The sequence below is a fragment of the Engystomops pustulosus genome, chromosome 5, assembly GCF_040894005.1.
Source record: "Engystomops pustulosus chromosome 5, aEngPut4.maternal, whole genome shotgun sequence".
In the NCBI taxonomy this organism is placed as follows: Eukaryota; Metazoa; Chordata; class Amphibia; order Anura; family Leptodactylidae; genus Engystomops; species Engystomops pustulosus.
This window is the reverse complement of record NC_092415.1, coordinates 196867458-196886109: the sequence shown is the minus strand read 5'-3', so window position 1 is coordinate 196886109 and position 18652 is coordinate 196867458.

The window sequence follows — 18652 nt, the reverse complement described above, 5'->3', positions numbered from 1 at the left end:
ATATAAGGAGATCACAGCTCAGCCTCCCTGACTGTATACTTATGGTATTATGGAGAATATAGATGGGGAGGATAATCACAGTTACTAATAATAATTACACAGGTTCCTGTCACACAGTTATAAGGAGATCACAGCTCAGCCTCCCTGACTGTATACTTATGGTGTGGAGAATATAGATGGAAAGGATAATCACAGTTTCTAATAATAATTACACAGGTTCCTGTCACACAGTTATAAGTAGATCACAGCTCAGCCTCCCTGACTGTATACTTATGGTATGGAGAATATAGATGGGGAGGATAATCACAGTTACTAACAATAATTACACAGGTTCCTGTCACACAGTTATAAGGAGATCACAGCTCAGCCTCCCTGACTGTATACTTATGGTGTGGAGAATATAGATGGAGGATAATCACAGTTTCTAATAATAATTACACAGGTTCCTGTCACACAGTTATAAGTAGATCACAGCTCAGCCTCCCTGACTGTATACTTATGGTATGGAGAATATAGATGGAGAGGATAATCACAGTTACTAATAATAATTACACAGGTTCCTGTCACACAGTTGTATATGAGGAGATCACAGCTCAGCCTCCCTGACTGTATACTTAAGGCATGTAGAATAGTATGCATCATTTCTTGAAGACTGCAATAATCTTTAGCAAACTTTAGCAAACAAAACTCTTTTTAAATATAACTACCGTATTTTCGGAGTATAAGGCGAACCATCAATAAATGCCTTCTAAAATGTCCAGGTTCATATATATGGTGCACCGGATTATAAGGCGCACCTGATTGTAAGGATGAATGACCAACAGGTGGCAGACCTGTGCACAGTTCAAGGCAGCTGTTTGCTGTAAGTATGGTTCATATACTGTATAAGGCGCACTGGACTATCACTTCTGAGCGGGTCATTCAAGTAAAAATGAGGTGTGCTGGTTTTGATGCTTGAATCATCTGATTGGTGGAGGGACCCAAGTATCAGACCCTCACTGATCTGATATAAATCCCCTATACCATAGATAGGTTATCAGCATAATTAAACTAGAAAGCGCCTTTAAGGGCGGCCACATCTGCATCTGACATGTTGTTCCGCTATTGACTGCCCTCCAGCTCATTATATACAGTAAATAGTATAATTTCATAAGAGATGGTATTTGCACTTATATGCAAATTTCAGATTTTGGAAATCGTCACAAATGACATTCTCCCAAACATCTCCATTCTCATGTTAATGTCTCCGCTCCGGCAGCTGCACATTCCATGTAAACATCTCGGTGGCAGCTAAAACAGAACAACAAGGCAAATAGAGACGGGTGATAGGGAAACCCGACACAATGATGTCTCCCATTCAGACACTGCATAACGGGGAGACACATGAACTGCAATTTACTAAGAGCTTCTTTATAATATTATCTATGTATCTATCTATCTCATATCTATCTATCTATCTATCTATCTATCTATCTATCTATCTCATATCTATCTATCTATCTCATATCTATCTATCTCATATCTATCTATCTATCTATCTATCTCATATCTATCTATCTATCTCATATCTATCTATCTATCTATCTATCTCATATCTATCTCATATCTATCTATCTATCTATCTCATATCTATCTATCTATCTATCTATCTCATATCTATCTATACCATATCTATCTATCTCATATATATATATCTATCTATCTATATATCTATCTATCTATCTATCTATCTCATATCTATCTATCTCATATCTATCTATCTCATATCTATCTATTTCATATCTATCTATCTATATATCTATCTCATATCTATCTATCTCATATCTATCTCATATCTATCTATCTATCTATCTCATATCTATCTATCATCTATCTAATATCTATCTATCTATCTATCTATCATCTATCTAATATCTATCTATCTATCTATCTATCTATCTATCTATCTATCTCCTATCTATCTCCTATCTATCTCATATCTATCTATCTCCTATCTATCTATCTATCTGTCTAAAGCAGCAGAAAATAAGCAGCACCCCAAGACGTTAGGTGTCAGGTAGCAAAAAAGGTGTTGATCTTTATTCAACACCTTTTTTGCTTCCTGACACTTTACGTCTTGGGGTGCTGCTTATTTTCTGCTGCTTTACTTGGAGGATCTGGAGCCCGATCTTTGTAAGCTTGCACCCAACCTCTCCTTTGAAAGAATAAAGTGTGCTGTTTGAACTTTCTAAAAGTATCTATCTATCTATCTATCTATCTATCTATCTATCTATCTATCTATCTCCTAACTATCTATGTATCTATCTATTTCATATCTATCTATCTATCTCCTAACTATCTATGTATCTATCTATTTCATATCTATCTATCTCATATCTATCTATCTCCTATCCATCTATCTATCTATCTATCTATCTATCTATCTATCTATCTATCTATCTATCTCCTAACTATCTATGTATCTATCTATTTCATATCTATCTATCTCATATCTATCTATCTATCTCCTATCCATCTATCTATCTCATATCTATCTATCTCATATATATCTATCTATCTCATATATATATATCTATCTCATAGCTATCTATCTATCTATCTCATATCTATCTCCTATCTATCTATATATCTATCTATCTTATATCTATCTATCATCTATCATGTCTCTACAGGATAATTCCTAGTCATGTCATGTGCCAGTGGAGGTATTCAGTGGTTAAAATATCCTTTACCACTTCAGTAACACATGACATCCATTCAAGAAAGACCACTTACCCTGCTCCAGTTCTAGCGCTTCCTATTTTAGGCCCTGTATATGACTAAAAGTTCCAGAGGGTCACACGACTTACATTTGGCCAAGGAGTGGCCTCTCCTTGGACCTAGGGACAACAAAGGAATTGATGTGCCTTAATCAAAGGATGTGATACCCCGTGGTCTGAGTAGGTCACCCATTGGCAAAAGCAAACTTCCTACCAGGTCGATGGCCAAGAACTTAAAGTACCAGGGAGAACATGAACTAGGAGTGAGTTATTTTTCTTTTGTTGCCACCTATGCCGAGACCCCCAGGGGGATTTTGAGAATTCCTGGAAAACCGCTTTAATAACAACTTCAACTTTTGTGCTGTTGACTAAGTTACATTGTAAAGATGGGAGACCCCTCTACGCTGTGTTTTTATAGCTCCCAAGGACACAATGTCAGACAAGATAGATACAAGTAGAAGCGCACGGTAACATATTGCTATCATTGTACAGAATATTGTACTCGATTGAACCCATTTACGATGTTCTAACAAATGACTTTCCGCTTCAGTTTCCTCATTCGGCTCCATGTACACATCTCGAGTTATACAATGGGACAGATGTATCTCTTTCATGTGAGCAACATTTCAGAAGAAAATAAGCCATTGACCTTGAAACAATCTTGCGAGGTTCTGTAAACGCGCAATTCTTCGAAATACTCAATATCGGAATATTGTCTCAGCTGGTAACTCCCGCGCTACAATAGAAAGGGAATTATGATGCAGACGGAAGGGAAGCTCTCTCCGGAAAACAACTTAATACACAGAGAATTGCTTGGAGAAGGTGGGGAACTGGCAGTATAAGGTGCTAAGAAGCAAACATGGAGCAGTAATAACTATAACTGTGGGAATTACAGCACAACGGGGGGAAATAAGGTGAAAATCGTACACAGACGACTGAACATCTGGCATCTGAGCAGCGCTAACGGGTCACTGGCGCTGATATTGACATGAACCCCCTCCAGTGCTAGGAAATATGTGAAATATTATGTTGTGCGGTGAACCCAGATCTTCTGATTCAGATAATTATCTAAGCGACTGACCAGGCGGTTACCTCTAAATAAAAATGAACTTCATGATCAAATGTCAATAATCTTCGCACCATTGCTCTACTCACTTGGTATGATGTTTATTCTACTTCTAGGGTTTGAGGAGCAGATTTCATTAAGGAGTAAAGGAAATAAAAATTATAAGATTGCGAAGAAGTGTGCCAAAACCTCTCTCCTTGCCCACTTGCCAGATCCATGTTAAACAGCAGGTAACAACTGGGTGATGATCCCTACCCTGGATAACTGAACAGTACTGAAAGACAAACCAACATACGCATGGTAAAGTCTAGCAAACCAAGCAAAACCGAGATGGTGGTAAGGTACAAAATTGTGAAGCAGGAGAGTAGTCAAGGTACAGGTGCATTATAGTAGCAATTATATGAATAAATTTAGGTAATCTGTTGCCAATATTTATTTAAATAATTGCATTTTAATGCATGCTGTATCTGATTGTATTGCATTGGTAAGAACATAAACGAAGTAGGTGCTAACACCATTGGTGGCACCATCTGAATTTTACTGGATGAAAGACCAGTGGGGTATTAAACATAAAAGCAATTTCCCCACTTCGGGGATTCGGGTTCAGTGGGTTTGGCCGAACCTAGACCAAAAATCCAGGCATGTGTACCTGAACCCAAATCCAAACACCCCCAATCAGTGCTTGCATTGATAATGGGTGTTAACCCTTTAAATGTCGCTGCCAAACCCACCGGAGGATTTTAAAATGGGGCCAGTTGTTAACACAACCATGATCTGTGATGGCACCAATCACAAGTGTTATCCCTTACATGCCGTGGGCCGCCATTTTGCCTTTGATCTTCTAACTCCTTGTGTTATTCATGAGCAGTAGACCGATCACAGAAGTCTGTGTTTGTGTCCAGGGACCCAAGCCCATAATATTTGACAGGGACCTGAATATTGCAGTTTGTTGGGTCATCATTACTGGTCAGGTTTGGCCAACTTCGGCCGCTACCGAAACTGAAACTTCTGTTCGGATTCAGGTACCAAACCCAAATGCTCAAACATGCCTACAACTGCAATTGGTGGGCAATACCCTTTAAAAGCTCCCTCATCAGAGAGAGGTGATTCTAAAATAAATGGCCACGCACCGGCATTTAAAGAGTTGACACTCCCAATCATGCCGGCACCGTTCGCGGGTGTTACCAGTGAGAAGGCAAGCCTGAACTTCAAGCTGAAGTCTAAGTTCCATGTTCCGAAATCTGTCTACCCCACTAGTCTCACGTTGACCACTATTTTCAACATTGTCAGTGGTGGAAGAACAACTGATCGAAAAAAAACACCTCATCACAGTTTTTGGACTATGTTGAATTTTTTTTTATTTTTTCCAATTCCTATGTTTCATGTTTTTGTCAGTTTTTAGCGCTTGGATGTTTTCCCTCCATAAATATGTCACTAGTTTCCTCGGCAGATTGCTTTTTCTGCAATGTTCCATTTTCTAATTAAGATAAATGACTGATTTGGAACGAGGGAACATAGGTCATCGATTATCTGTCTTTAATGTTGGAGGATTAAAAGATTTTTCAGATGAGTCTATTGTTTGAGATGTGCGGCAATAACAAAGCGGCAGCGGGAATCGGTATTATGAATATTGCTTAAAAGGGGCTTTTTGCGCACCTCGGGAAGGAGCTATAAATTATGTGTATTGATGTTTTACGTGTTGTTTGTGGCTTTGTTGTGTGTGTAGTGTATGCGGAGGGTTATTAGTTATAGCAATATGAAAATCTATTACTAACGTGATTACTTGGATGTTGACACTGGCTGAATCTTAATCCCTCGATCCCTTAACTTAATTAGGACCTTCAAAGGTAATAATTTATGGCTTAGAAATTCAAAGCTTGGATACCTCAGGTGACTACAATGGAGCATGATATATTAGTACCTGGCACAAGCATAGACCAGGGACTCATTGAGGAACGATCTAATGGATATCTAAATTTTAAGAGCAACGGGGTTTCCAGTTTATTGATATTAGGGTTGTATACATAGGATGGATTGTTAATATCAGATCAGTGGGGGTCCAACGAATGGGCCAAGCTGAAGCCAAGTTTTTATGCACTTTAATGGGTGCTGAGCTTTACTTACCCAGCTTGGCTTTAAAATAGCTCTAAAAACCGAACATCCTGGGCTGCTTGGAACCAGAGATGAATGGACCCAATGTCAGGTTTGGGTTCGGCCGCGAACATATTGCCGAATTGCCGGCTGAACTGCCAATCCGGCAAATTGACAACACTAGCACCTAGCTTAGTCAATGATTGGCCAGGGGTCTAGTCTAGTTTCTAGGGGCGTCAAATTTGCCGGATTGGCTGGTCAGGTTCAACGCCGAGAATGGAGCTGTTCTTCTAGGTTTCATTATTTAGGTCAGTAATGGTGAACCTTTTAGAGACCGGATGCCCAAACTACAACCAAAACCCACTTAATTCTCATAAAGTGGCCACACAACAATTTAAGCAGTAACTTATTGCTTCCTTCTCTGCCATTGCTTTCAATTATATTGGTGGCCAAAGGACACCGATACAGTAAGATGAGGAAGGAGTCCTCCAGGGTCCTCTGTACAGTTAGAATCGCCAGCCCAAAGCAGGGGCTGCTACGATAATCCAGCTGTGTCTGCACCTCCTCACTCTTACTGCAGTTATAGGCAGCCAAAGATGAGTCACTTTCAAATAGCACCAAAAACTGCCCATCCTCGGCTGCTGTGGCCTAGAGATGAACGGACCCGTTGTTCAGGTTTATGGTTTGGGTCCGGCCATGCAGTCTATGACATATTGCCGGATTGCCAGCCAAACAGCCAATCTGGAAAATTGATGCCCCTAGCAACTAGCCATGGCTATGATTGGAAACGCCTGACCAATCATAGCCATGGGTAGTTGATAGTGGCGTCAGTTTGTGGAAATGGCTGTTCAGACGGTAATCCTGGGTGTCCATAGAGAGGGCTATGGTTACCACCCCTGGCACCCGTGCCATAGGTATGTTACCAAAGGTCTAGGTTGACCGGTGCTGGTGAAATCATCTGATTGGTGGAGTCCTCAGTGTCTAATGCCCACTGATATGTATGCTGACTTTTCTGAAAGTTAGAATAATTCCAGCTGTGCCAGAATCAGTAATACAATGCTTAACCCCTTCAAAACCTGACCCTTTTTTTCGTTTTTGTGTTTCCATTTTCTGCTCCCTACCATCAAAAATTCCTTATCCATTTCTTATTTTTCTATCAATGAGAGCTTGTTTTCTGTATACTTTCTAGTGTCACCATTTAATATTCCATTCCATGTACTGGGAAGCTGGAAAAAATCCCAAATGCTGTGGAATTGACAAAAAACGAAATTCTGGTATTTTCTTGTGGGCTCTGTTTTTATGGCTTTTACTGCCCCAAGTGACACCTCTCCTTTATTCTTGGTACAAAGATACCAAATTTAGATAGGTTTTATTATGTTTTAATAGATTTTTTAAAAATGTAAATATTTTGTATGAAAACATTTCTTAATTTTGCCATATTCTGACGCAAACAACTTTTTCATTCTACGGTGTACCTGTACGTGCAAGGAGTCATTTTTGGGGGCCGAGCTGATGCTTTCATTGCTACCATTATAGAGACTGTACTTTATTGTGATCACTTTTTATCCAATTTTTTATGTTTTGTGAACGGCCAAAATTTTTTTTATGTAAATTCAAATTTATGTAAATTTGTGGAAATGTAAATTCGGAAATTTTTTTTAAAGCTTCTAAGTACATGGCACACAATATTAAATGGTTCCAGTAGAATCTGTCCCACACAAAACAAGCCCTCCTGGCTCGGTAAAGAGAAAAATGAAGGAAGTTACAACTTTTGAAATGAAGAAAATGAAAAATTAAGACACCAAAAAAAACAGGGTTAAAAGGAAGAAAGATAATTCCGTTTAGTACAATTTGCCCTAAAATAATGAACTTAATTTAAAAATATTGTGATTTTGTTCATTTATCATTTCATAACGACAATAATTATCACTTATGTGATGTGAAAATGGGATTATATTTATGGCAAACAGAATCAAGATTTGTTAATTAGATTTTTCTAGACATGTCCTCTAGTTAAAATGAATTGACTGAAAACTGTGGTTATAGTTCGGCTCACCAGTAGGACACACAGGGAAATTTCTTTAGTCTGGCTAATTTGGTGGAATCTTTAAATTATACGGAATTTTCGAAAATTCTGTGCTTGTTTCTGTACCTTTTCGATAATTGATCCTCCACTGATTTTGTCTCAGTTGGAAATCTTACTGTAGCCCACAATGTCCCCAAGTCTCATCATCCTGTTATTTTCAGCACCCTACATTCTAACATTCTACATTCTAATTAGGCTATTAACTGACAGGTGGGAGGTGTCAAAATACATTTCCCTCCCACTTGACAGTAGCGAACTTTATAAGCATTTTGAAGTGGCTTGTGCACCAGTTTTCTGTATTGTGCCAATGCGGCCCCTTAAACTCCTCCATTCCAAGTTGTCGTGGAGGGGTGTGAAGGGGGGTGTGTCCAGTGGTTACCCAAGGTTGTTCCTGCTCCGCCCCTGCGCACATAACTGGTACAGGCTATAGTTCAATTCTATGCCAAGCTAGACCCCCAGCTAGTAATGGGTGAGGGGGATTATCTTTTAAGCTATGTCTAGAACATGGCCACCATCTTGAAAGCCGCCATATTGGATGAAGTGCAAGTATTTTTTCCAATGGGAACGAAGTCACATCAAGGTATCAAAGATCAGAACTGTCTCAGAAATGGATGACCACAGTCAGATCTGGAATATCTCTCTAGGTTCAATAGTTATCGACCACACAGATTCTCTAGATGATTCTCATACCGATTGGTATGTAGTGCAATCTACGGAGCCTCGGTGAACCTAAACTATCTGCTGCCTGAGGCGAGTTACAGAATGGAGCCCCATCTGCCCCATCCAGTAGTCATATATCAGATTCTTTTTTTAAGTAAGTGAGTGTCTCACATCCACCCTCACACTATTTTTAAGAAGAGTCAGGTCCTGACTATCCACCTGATGCTGCCCCCCATTTTGCTGAAGTTGGTGCTGCCTGAGGCAAGAGGCTCAACTCACCTCATGGCTGGTGCACCCTTGTATAGAGCCTATAAAAAAGTTCTGCACATACTCCTACAAAAGCTCAAGTGTGAGAAGATTGTACAGACGGCCCCCCTACTTAAGAACACCCGACTTACAGATGACCCTTAGTTACAAACGGACCTTTGGTAATTGTTAATTTACTGTACTATATTCCCAGTCTACTATAAAAAGCTATAACAATTATCAAAGGTATCTACAATTAAGTTTTATTATTAATCCTGGTTTTTAGGACAACCCAACATTTTTAAAATCCAATTGTCACAGAGACCGAAAAAATTCTGGCTGGGGTTACAATTATAAAATATACAGCTCCGACTTACATACAAATTCAACTTAAGAACAAACCTACAGAACCGATCTTGTATGTAACCCGGGGACTGCCTGTATTAGAAAATGTGATCATTGTGCGTTGTTTATGGATTGTTGTTGCGAGACAATGGGATTCCGCAGTGTTCCGTGCTCTTCGCATTGTAATATTTCCATCTCCGTGACTACGAGGCGGATTTCCTCGTATAATTTCTATCTTTTGTAGTCTAATGCACAGAACAAGGATCGCTCTTTTATGTTCTCGTTGGGTTATTATTTCTCATCAGGATTTCCGTCCATTTTCAATCATCTTAATTTACTTAAGACTAATAGCCGAGCCCCCCGCCACCTCCCCGGCACAGATGTTTGTTCCCGCTTAGCCGCGTGTGACATTTCCCGTTGCGTTTTCTACGGCTAAGCCGTTTTCACTTTGTTGTTTTTACAACTTTAATGTCGCAGCCATAATATTTTATATGACACAGCAGAATTGTATCCAATTAAGGTTTATTATTGTTGACCCGGGGGGCAATGCTTTTAAAATTTTCCGTAACGTATCTTCCGTAAGAGCCATCTGCTGCCTGACAGTGCGGCTCGGCATTAACATTCTCCACCAGTATGGAGGATACAGAGCAGAGTCATCAGCTATATATTAATACTACCGCCTAACGAGCCGCACTATATTACTACAAGCGGCTAATGGATTGTAGTATATTAATACGACCACCTAATGACCAGCGGGGGATCGCTATCAGGACCACCGACCGAGCAGCAGCAGATTATTAACATGGCCACCCAGTGATAAGAAGAGCACAACTAACACCTCGTATTAATATTAGGGCCACCTACCTACCTGAAGAGTCATATTAGGACCTCTAGATAGGGACCTCTAGTCCCGGGGTTACATACAAGATAGTTTCCATAGGTTTGTTCTTAAGTTGAATTTGTATGTAAGTCGAAACTGTATATTTTATAATTGTAGATCCAGACAAATTTTATTATTGCCCCAGTGACAATTGGAGTTTCAAAATTTTTTGCTGTAATTGGACCAAGGATTATCAATAAAGCTTCATTACAGACACCTTACAGCTGATCATTGCAGCCTGGGACTATAGTAACATCTAGAGACTTCACCAGAGGTCACAGGGCAAGAGGGGTCCGTCTGTAACTAGGGGTCATCTGTAATTCAGGTGTCCTTAAGTAGGGGACCACCTGTAGATCCATCAAATATCTAGAAGAATATTCATTTCTAGGGCCACCTAATGACTGGAAGTGTATTCGTAGTATGGACACCTAATAACCATGAAATTATTAATAATAGCGCCACCTAACGACTGTAAGTGTGTATAAATAGCTGGGTCCCTTAATGAACAGAATATAATTAATAGTATTTTCACCTAAAGTAAACCTGACTCCCTCATAGCCAACGGCATCGAGTCATAGGGGCGTCCGACTGCATATGTCATCATCATTATTATCTCCTCTCTGCTTTGGTAGAGTTGCTTGCACCCCGGGATCAGCTGACACCCCCATGATTCGATCCAGTTTGCACCTATTTGACATCACATGGTCGAGTATATAACGAGACTTGTACCTGTGTGACTAGGGATATAACGATCTGTGCACCTGCGTGACATCACATGACCAGGAAAATAATGAGCCATGTACTTGTGTGATATCACGTAACCAGGGATTTAGGGAGCCATGCACCTGGGTGACATCACATGACCAGGGATATATATAACAATTTGTGCACCTGTGTGACATCACATGACCAGGGATATATAATAATCCATGCACCTGTGTGACATCACATGACCAGGGATATATAATAATCCATGCACCTGTGTGACATCACATGACCAGGGATATATAATGATCCATGCACCTCTGGTAGATCACATGACCAGGGATTTAACAAGCTGTGCACCTGTGTGACATCACATGACCAGGGATATAACGAGACTCGTACCTGTGTGATATCACATGACCAGGGATATAACAATCCCTGCACCTGTGTGACATCACATGACCAGGGATATATAATGATCCATGCACCTGTGTGACATCACATGACCAGGGATATATAATGATCTATGCACCTGTGTGACATCACATGATCAGGGATATATAATGATCCATGCACCTGTGTGACATCACATGACCAGGGATATATAATGATCTATGCACCTGTGTGACATCACATGATCAGGGATATAATGATCCATGCACCTGTGGGACATCACATGACCAGGGATTTAACAAGCCGTGCACCCGTGTGACATCACATGACCAGGGATATATAACGAGACTTGTACCTGTGTGATATCACATGACCAGGGATATAACGATCTGTGCACCTGTGGGACATCACATGACCATGGATATAACAAGCCATGCACCCGTGTGACATCTCATGACCAGGGATATAACGAGACTTGTACCTGTGTGAAATCACATGACCAGGGATTTAATGAGCCGTTCACCTGTGTGACATCACATGACCATGGATATAACAAGCCATGCACCTGTGTAACATCGCATGACCAGGGATATAATGAGCCGTGCACCTGTGTAACATCGCATGACCAGGGATATAATGCACCTGTGTGACATCACATGACCAAGGATATAACGAACCGTGAACCTGTGTGACATCACATGACCAGAGATATAATGAGCTGTGCACCTGTGTGATATCACATGATCAGGTATATAACGAGCCGTGAACCTGTGTGACATCACATGACCAGGGATATAACAAGCCGTGCACCTGTGTGACATCACATGACCAGGGATCTATCACCTGTGTGATATCAGATGATCAGGCACCAGTAAGTAAACAATGACGTTTCTTATAGAATAACAGCATTTAGAATTCTGAATTTATACAGAAAAAATGTTTTGGAAAGTTGTCGAACCCTTCATTACACAAACAATATCAATTATCATTTGCTGAAAGTGAACAATTCCTTTAACAGTTTAAGTTCCATTTTAACCTCTTCATCAACCAAAATTAAATTTTTGGATAAACCAATTTATACAACTTTCTTAATATCCCTTATTTCCCCACTGTACACAATTCTATTAATCTGTTAATATTACATTTATGGGTTTGATATTCATAATTTATGGATTTACCGCAAGGCATCCACTTTTATTTTTTTTTACCTTTGTTCATTTAAATTTTCTCGTGGCAAGATGTGGAGAAAAAGGGAATATCAATTTTTAAAGAAATGATTAGAACATTTATCATATCAGACTGTAAAGTTGGATTGACTAATGGGAGCGATAAGTGAATGAAAAATTAAATATTCATTCATTAAAATAAACATATAAAATATTACATATGATAAAAATGGAAGGTTTTAAATTAGCGCCCGATGTAGCGGTGGCTTTGTCGTGATGAATAAGTAATATGGAGTGATGCTCGGTAAGCAGATTAGACCTTCATTTGTCTTTCCCAAAATTGGAAGAAAAATCTTATTTTGATATATTTTAATAATGGTTGTAATAAAAAATAGTAAAGTTGTGTTTTTTCACCTTGTGCCAACTGCATAGATGTCCTTTCATAGATACCAAGTTTTGCAATATGATTTTCAATCAGGAGAGACCAGGTTGGACAAACGATCATGCACCTGTGTGACATCACATGACAAGGGATATATATAACGATCTGTGCACCTGTGTGACATTACATGACCATTGATATAACGAGACGTGTTCCTGTGTGACATCACATGACCAGGGATATAACAAGCCGTGCACCTGTGTGACATCATATGACCAGGGATATATAAGGAGCTGTGCACCTGTGTAACATCACATGACCAGGGATATAACAAGCCAACCAGGATGGACAAAGGATCATGTATAGACCATGAAAGGGGGAAAACTTACCTGGACCCTCCAAAGGTGATGCCTCTGTAAGCATCTCCTACATCAGATTGCTGGACTCTCCTACTCTGGACTGGTGCATCCAAAGCACACAATGGGGCACATTTACTAAGGGTCCGAATCGTTCTTTTTCGTCGGGTGTCCCAAAAATTACCGGTTTGCGCCAAATTGCCCCTGGTTTTTGGCGCACTCGATTGGATTGTGGTGCATCTGCGCCGGCATGCATGTGACGGAAATCGGGGGGCCTGGCCGTCGGAAAACCCGACGGATTCAGAAAAACCGCGGTATTTAAGAAAAAAAAATGTGTCGCTTGACACGTGCTTACCTGCACCAGGAATAGGTTGGTGAACTCCGGCGGACCTTGGCGCAGCAGCGACACCTGGTGGACCTCGGGCGCACAACCTTAGTGAATCGCCGGAAGACCTGAATCCTCGACAGAGAACGCGCTGCTGGATCACAACAGGACCGGATAAGTAAATGTGCCCCAATGAACCAGTCCCATTGGGGTTTCTTGGACTCACTAGATACAGTAAAATTATCCTGGAGCCCACCCTTCATCATCCTCTAGTAAACAGATTCTCGTAACCTCCAAATTATCTTGTCTTCCACTGTATCTATGGAACCCAGTATTAGATTAAAATATGGGCCCACCAGATCCTGTGTTTTTTGGGTGGGAACCATGAATGTCTCTCAAAACCTTTCACTGGCTCATCTTTGCTGTGCAGGACCTTCCACGGCCCTCCGGTCTTCTAGTCCTTGGATCTGCCCTACTGAAGTGTCTTACGTTGGCTACATTTTGACCATTTCTGCACTTCTTTACGTCTTCCTGCATAATAATTGCTACATCTCACAATGGCCTCGCCTTAGCCTCTGGTACTCCATGTGTTCGACACAAACTCTACTGCTAGACCACCAGAATTCAACATCTCATGGTGGGTACCCTTTACCTTGCCGTCAGTTCAACCCCACCACCCGACGGGTGTAACCAGATATTTTTTCTGCTATTCAGTACAAGGAAGTCCAGGGAACCTTCTCACTACTCTAGAGCTAGAAGTCTTCTTGCCTTACATAAAAATCATGGTGGCTAGTTTAGCTATTGGTAGCTACAGCCACTTATCTTTCCATACTGCCAAGGGGGAACAGTTACACCCTCTGTCGTAAGAATATGGCCACGATTCTCATCTTGTGCATAGGTCATTATTAGTAATATTCAAGTATGAGTAGCATTTAATCCTGGAGGCCCCCCGTTAACCACCACCAATTGCATGGAGGATATAAACCTCAGCAACCTTGCCCTACTTTGGTTCATCTAAAATCAGGCGTGCACCAGCCATGAGGCGAGTTGAGCCTCTTGCCTTAGGCAGCACCACCTGCAGAAAGATGGAGAACCCACTTACTAAAAATGATAACCTGATGTATTACTACTGAAGGGGGGAAGGGCCGCTCTATAGCTGAGAGTTTAGGTTCACACCTCTCTACATTTTGCTAATTTGTTCAATAATTCCTTTATAGCACAACTTTTCTATGGTGATTTGCATTCTGGGAAGTGTCCTACTGAATCAGAGGAGCATAGATGAGCCGTTATGGCGTGTCCGTCAACAAACTTCTCCAGACAACCCACAGAATTGTGTATAAAGTTCTGGAGTATAAAAAAAATTATTTGTTGCTATGAGATTCTGTAAAAGGAAGTGATTTTGATTTGCTCTTCTTGTCTGGATCCTATTTATGTCCTTTGTGTCTATTTGCATAAGATATGCACGGAGAACCACAGCCTGATTTGTACATATCGGCTGAAATATGTCTATGACCGACAAGGTTTTCACTCTCCGCCATGCAATTAATTTGTAACACACGGAGCATTCGCCGCAATGATAAATGTACTTTAATCCGGCTTAATTGTTGCATAACCAGCTGTTGCACGTTACACTGGAGAATCTTGGTGATAATGGGAATGGAGATTTTGCATAAAAATATGCAGTTAAGGAATGTATTTTTGTCAATTTGCAGAGGAATAAGTAAGCACAATATGTAACTCATCAAAGTTTGTCACGGATGAGACTCGCGGAGGTCTTTATACATGTGCACCCTGCGGCTCTGCAGTCTAATGGTGGAGGCGAGGGGTACTTTGGTGGTTAATGTTTGTCTTCTACTGCCATATGATAGCAAATCATGAAGCAACAGTTTATATAAGATGTAGGAGGACCATGGGGGGCGCCACTGAGCACTTGTAGAGGCGCCCACAGCTAATTAGTACCATCACTTTTGGGGACAAAAACAGAAAACGGGAGAACTGCGCAAGTAGAAAAAGCACTGGCCCGAGGGTCAAAGAATCTAAATAGTCCTAGTTAGAAGAAAACCCAAGAAATGACTCCATGAAGGCCGGAATGTGTGATAATTTCATCCTAGACCAGACCACAGACTGACAGTAAATCTTAAACTATAGGAGAATAATAGTTTATATTGGAACGTAGGAACAGGGTTGTTGTTTCTAGGTCCGGGAACATAAATTTGAACGTGGTCCTATGGCGCATGCGCAGTGAAGAAGTGAAGGACCGGTGGGTGATTTCATATGCCAAATTGTCCTATATAAATGCTGCCTAGGTTGAGCTTAAAAATCAAAGACTTATGAGCGGCATCAGATTTATCTCAGCAGCTCCCGACGCATGCACAGTGCTTCAGGAAAGAAGGGTAGGTACACTTTGACCTCACTCCGGATACACTGTAGGTCTGGTGAATGCTCTCTGAAGACAGGAGAACTGAACCAGCTGAAAAATTTCCAAAGACGATGGGATCAGAGGACCCAGGTTAGTTAAAGTGGACAACACTCATATAGGATGAATTGGGGCATTAAACCACTGATCCATAAGAATCTGTGTGTATTTTAGCGTCCCAAATTTCTATTGTTATTTGATATTTGCTTCACTGATGGACTGGACAGTGAGCCTTAAATTAAGCCTCAAAAACTAACACCTGCCTATTGCCTCGGCGTGTCCTAGTAACATGGGACAACTAGAAGACAATCTCTCCCTAGGTCTTTGTGCAGACTCAAAAACAAACAGAAAATACAACAAAAGGGAGTGGACAAATAGGATCAACTGTGAGAGCAAAAACCGACAGAATCAATATGCTAAGAGAAGTCAGAGGTTAAGGTCAGGGATCAAAAACCAGAAGATAAGCAGAACCAAGGATCAGAACGAGTGTGAATAGAGCCAGACCGTCAGCCTGTGTAGTGAGTCCCAAATAATTATAGGGAAAAGAAGTCCTGCCCCAGGTGGTAAGAGCAAGCAGCAGGGCCGGCTGTAGGTTTTAGTGGGCCCCTGGGCGACAGAGCCTTAGTGGGCCTCTTCGTGGGCCGCACTCTAGTGGCCACACTGCCACCCCCTCCCCCTGCAGACACACTAACCCCTCCCTTCCTCTGCAGAAACACTGCCCCCCCCCCCACTACCCCTGCGGACACCGATGTGACAATCATATTGTGGGTTTCTAACCCCTGTACCCCCACACTGTGCAAAATGAATGGAATTATTTTTGATGGAACCAATAATCCAATCCCATTTTGGGCTAAAACAAGGCAAAGGAACCAATCTTTCTTAATTTGCAAAAACTTTGGTGATCCTGATTGTCTCGGATTCTGTTCCGCACTAATTATCTAATCCCAAAAAGTGAAGAATCTACATCTAAACCTCAGAACAACTCCCAAAAAGTTCACGATGCCGGCTGTGCCGCGGTTCATCCAACCTCATTATATCCTCCGACTTTTTCTTAATTTGTTACCGAATCGTCCCGATCTACAGAAAGTACAGCCGCTATCATTTAAAGAAATTCACACTGTAACTTATTTCTTGGTAGATTGAGCAAGATGGTTCCTTTCCGAGTTCTTGGAGTAATTATTATCACTGTGCCCTGAGATACAATGCTGAGATTTGACAAGGTGTGAAATGATCTTTATTTTTAAACAAAACCATAAAAAAATTTTTCCAATATCCTCAGTCTATCTCCAGTTTTCATTTTATACGTGTTTCTCTCATTATATTTACATATAAATTGTTCAGGCAGTAAATAGCATCATTGGCTGCTCGTACAGAGGTAGAACAGGATGTGCCCGAAAAGGCTTCTGCTCCACTGATGGAAATTTTAGATCATTCGTTTTTTGCCGTCAATTAATTAAAGGGGATGTCTTCTCACAGACGACTCAGTAATCAGCTTCTCAATGGCTCTTGAGACCCCTGGCAAAATCAGCAGGAAGATACAGCAGTGATATACCTGTTCTCTACGGTGACTAATACAGGCAAAACATATTATTACATGGATTGTATTTCAAGGAAATTTACGAACAGATTCCATCCTGATAAACCAGGGACATTAATTATAGATCCAGGCACCGTGACTGTGGGAATCTTCTTATATGTGTTAAAATGGCCTCCTTCCTTTTAATATCAACCTTTAAAATTATGCTAATGAGTTGGAAGAGCTCCTGGAGGTGGTGGCGAACCTACGACCCTTTCTGCGGGCACAAGCACATAGGGGGACATTTACTAAGGGCTGAATCGCGTTTTTATGTCGGGTTACCCGAATTTTACAGTTTTGCACCGATTTTTCCTGTATTGCCACGGGATTTGGGCGCATGCGATCGGATTGTGCCGGCATGCATGCGACTAAAAACGGGGAGCGTGGCCGGAAAACCCGTCGGATTCGGAGAAACCGCCGTATTTGAAAAAAAAAAATGTGTCACTTGACACGCGCTTACCTGCACCAGGCCTGGCTTGGTGAACTTCAGTGCACTCCAACGGACTTCAGTGCAGCAGCGACACCTGGTGGACATTGGGGGAACTACCCGAGTCACTGTAATAAATGTTGCTCGCCGCCAAACCGACACCGTTTCGGTGCCTTGTAGGTGCAGAATTTTGTGGCACGATGAACACTATGCAGCTGCACCACAAATCTAGCACAAACACTTCAGAAATACATGTGCAAGCAGTTTGCATCTTCTTTTTAGTGCAAAGTCAGACAGAAAACTTTTTTGATTTTGGTTTTACTATTCTTTAGACTCCTTAGAGTACTTTAACCCTAGGGAGTCTGATTGCTCCTACCATGTACTGCAATACTACTGTAATGCATCATATGAAAAATTTTTATATATGTCTGTACAAGTGTGGCACTGCATGATGCTACAGGAGTGACGATCAAAGCCATTATGGTGCTTCCCATGCACCACCGTTTTTTCTTACTGCAGCAATATGCAGCAAACACCCTGCATACACCCTTAACAGACTTGTGACGTAAAGATGGGTTTTGAGTTGCATTCAATCTCTAAAAGGATCGCCACCACTTCCCTATAGAAAAAGGTAATGGTCAGGGGAACATTTGATGTTTCTGGGGCCCAATAAAAGTTATTTTTGGGTCCCCTTATGTGTAGCTTCACTCCGAATGGTCCTGCCATGGCTATGACCTGTAATGGTGTCCAAAACTTATTGTGGCTCATTTACT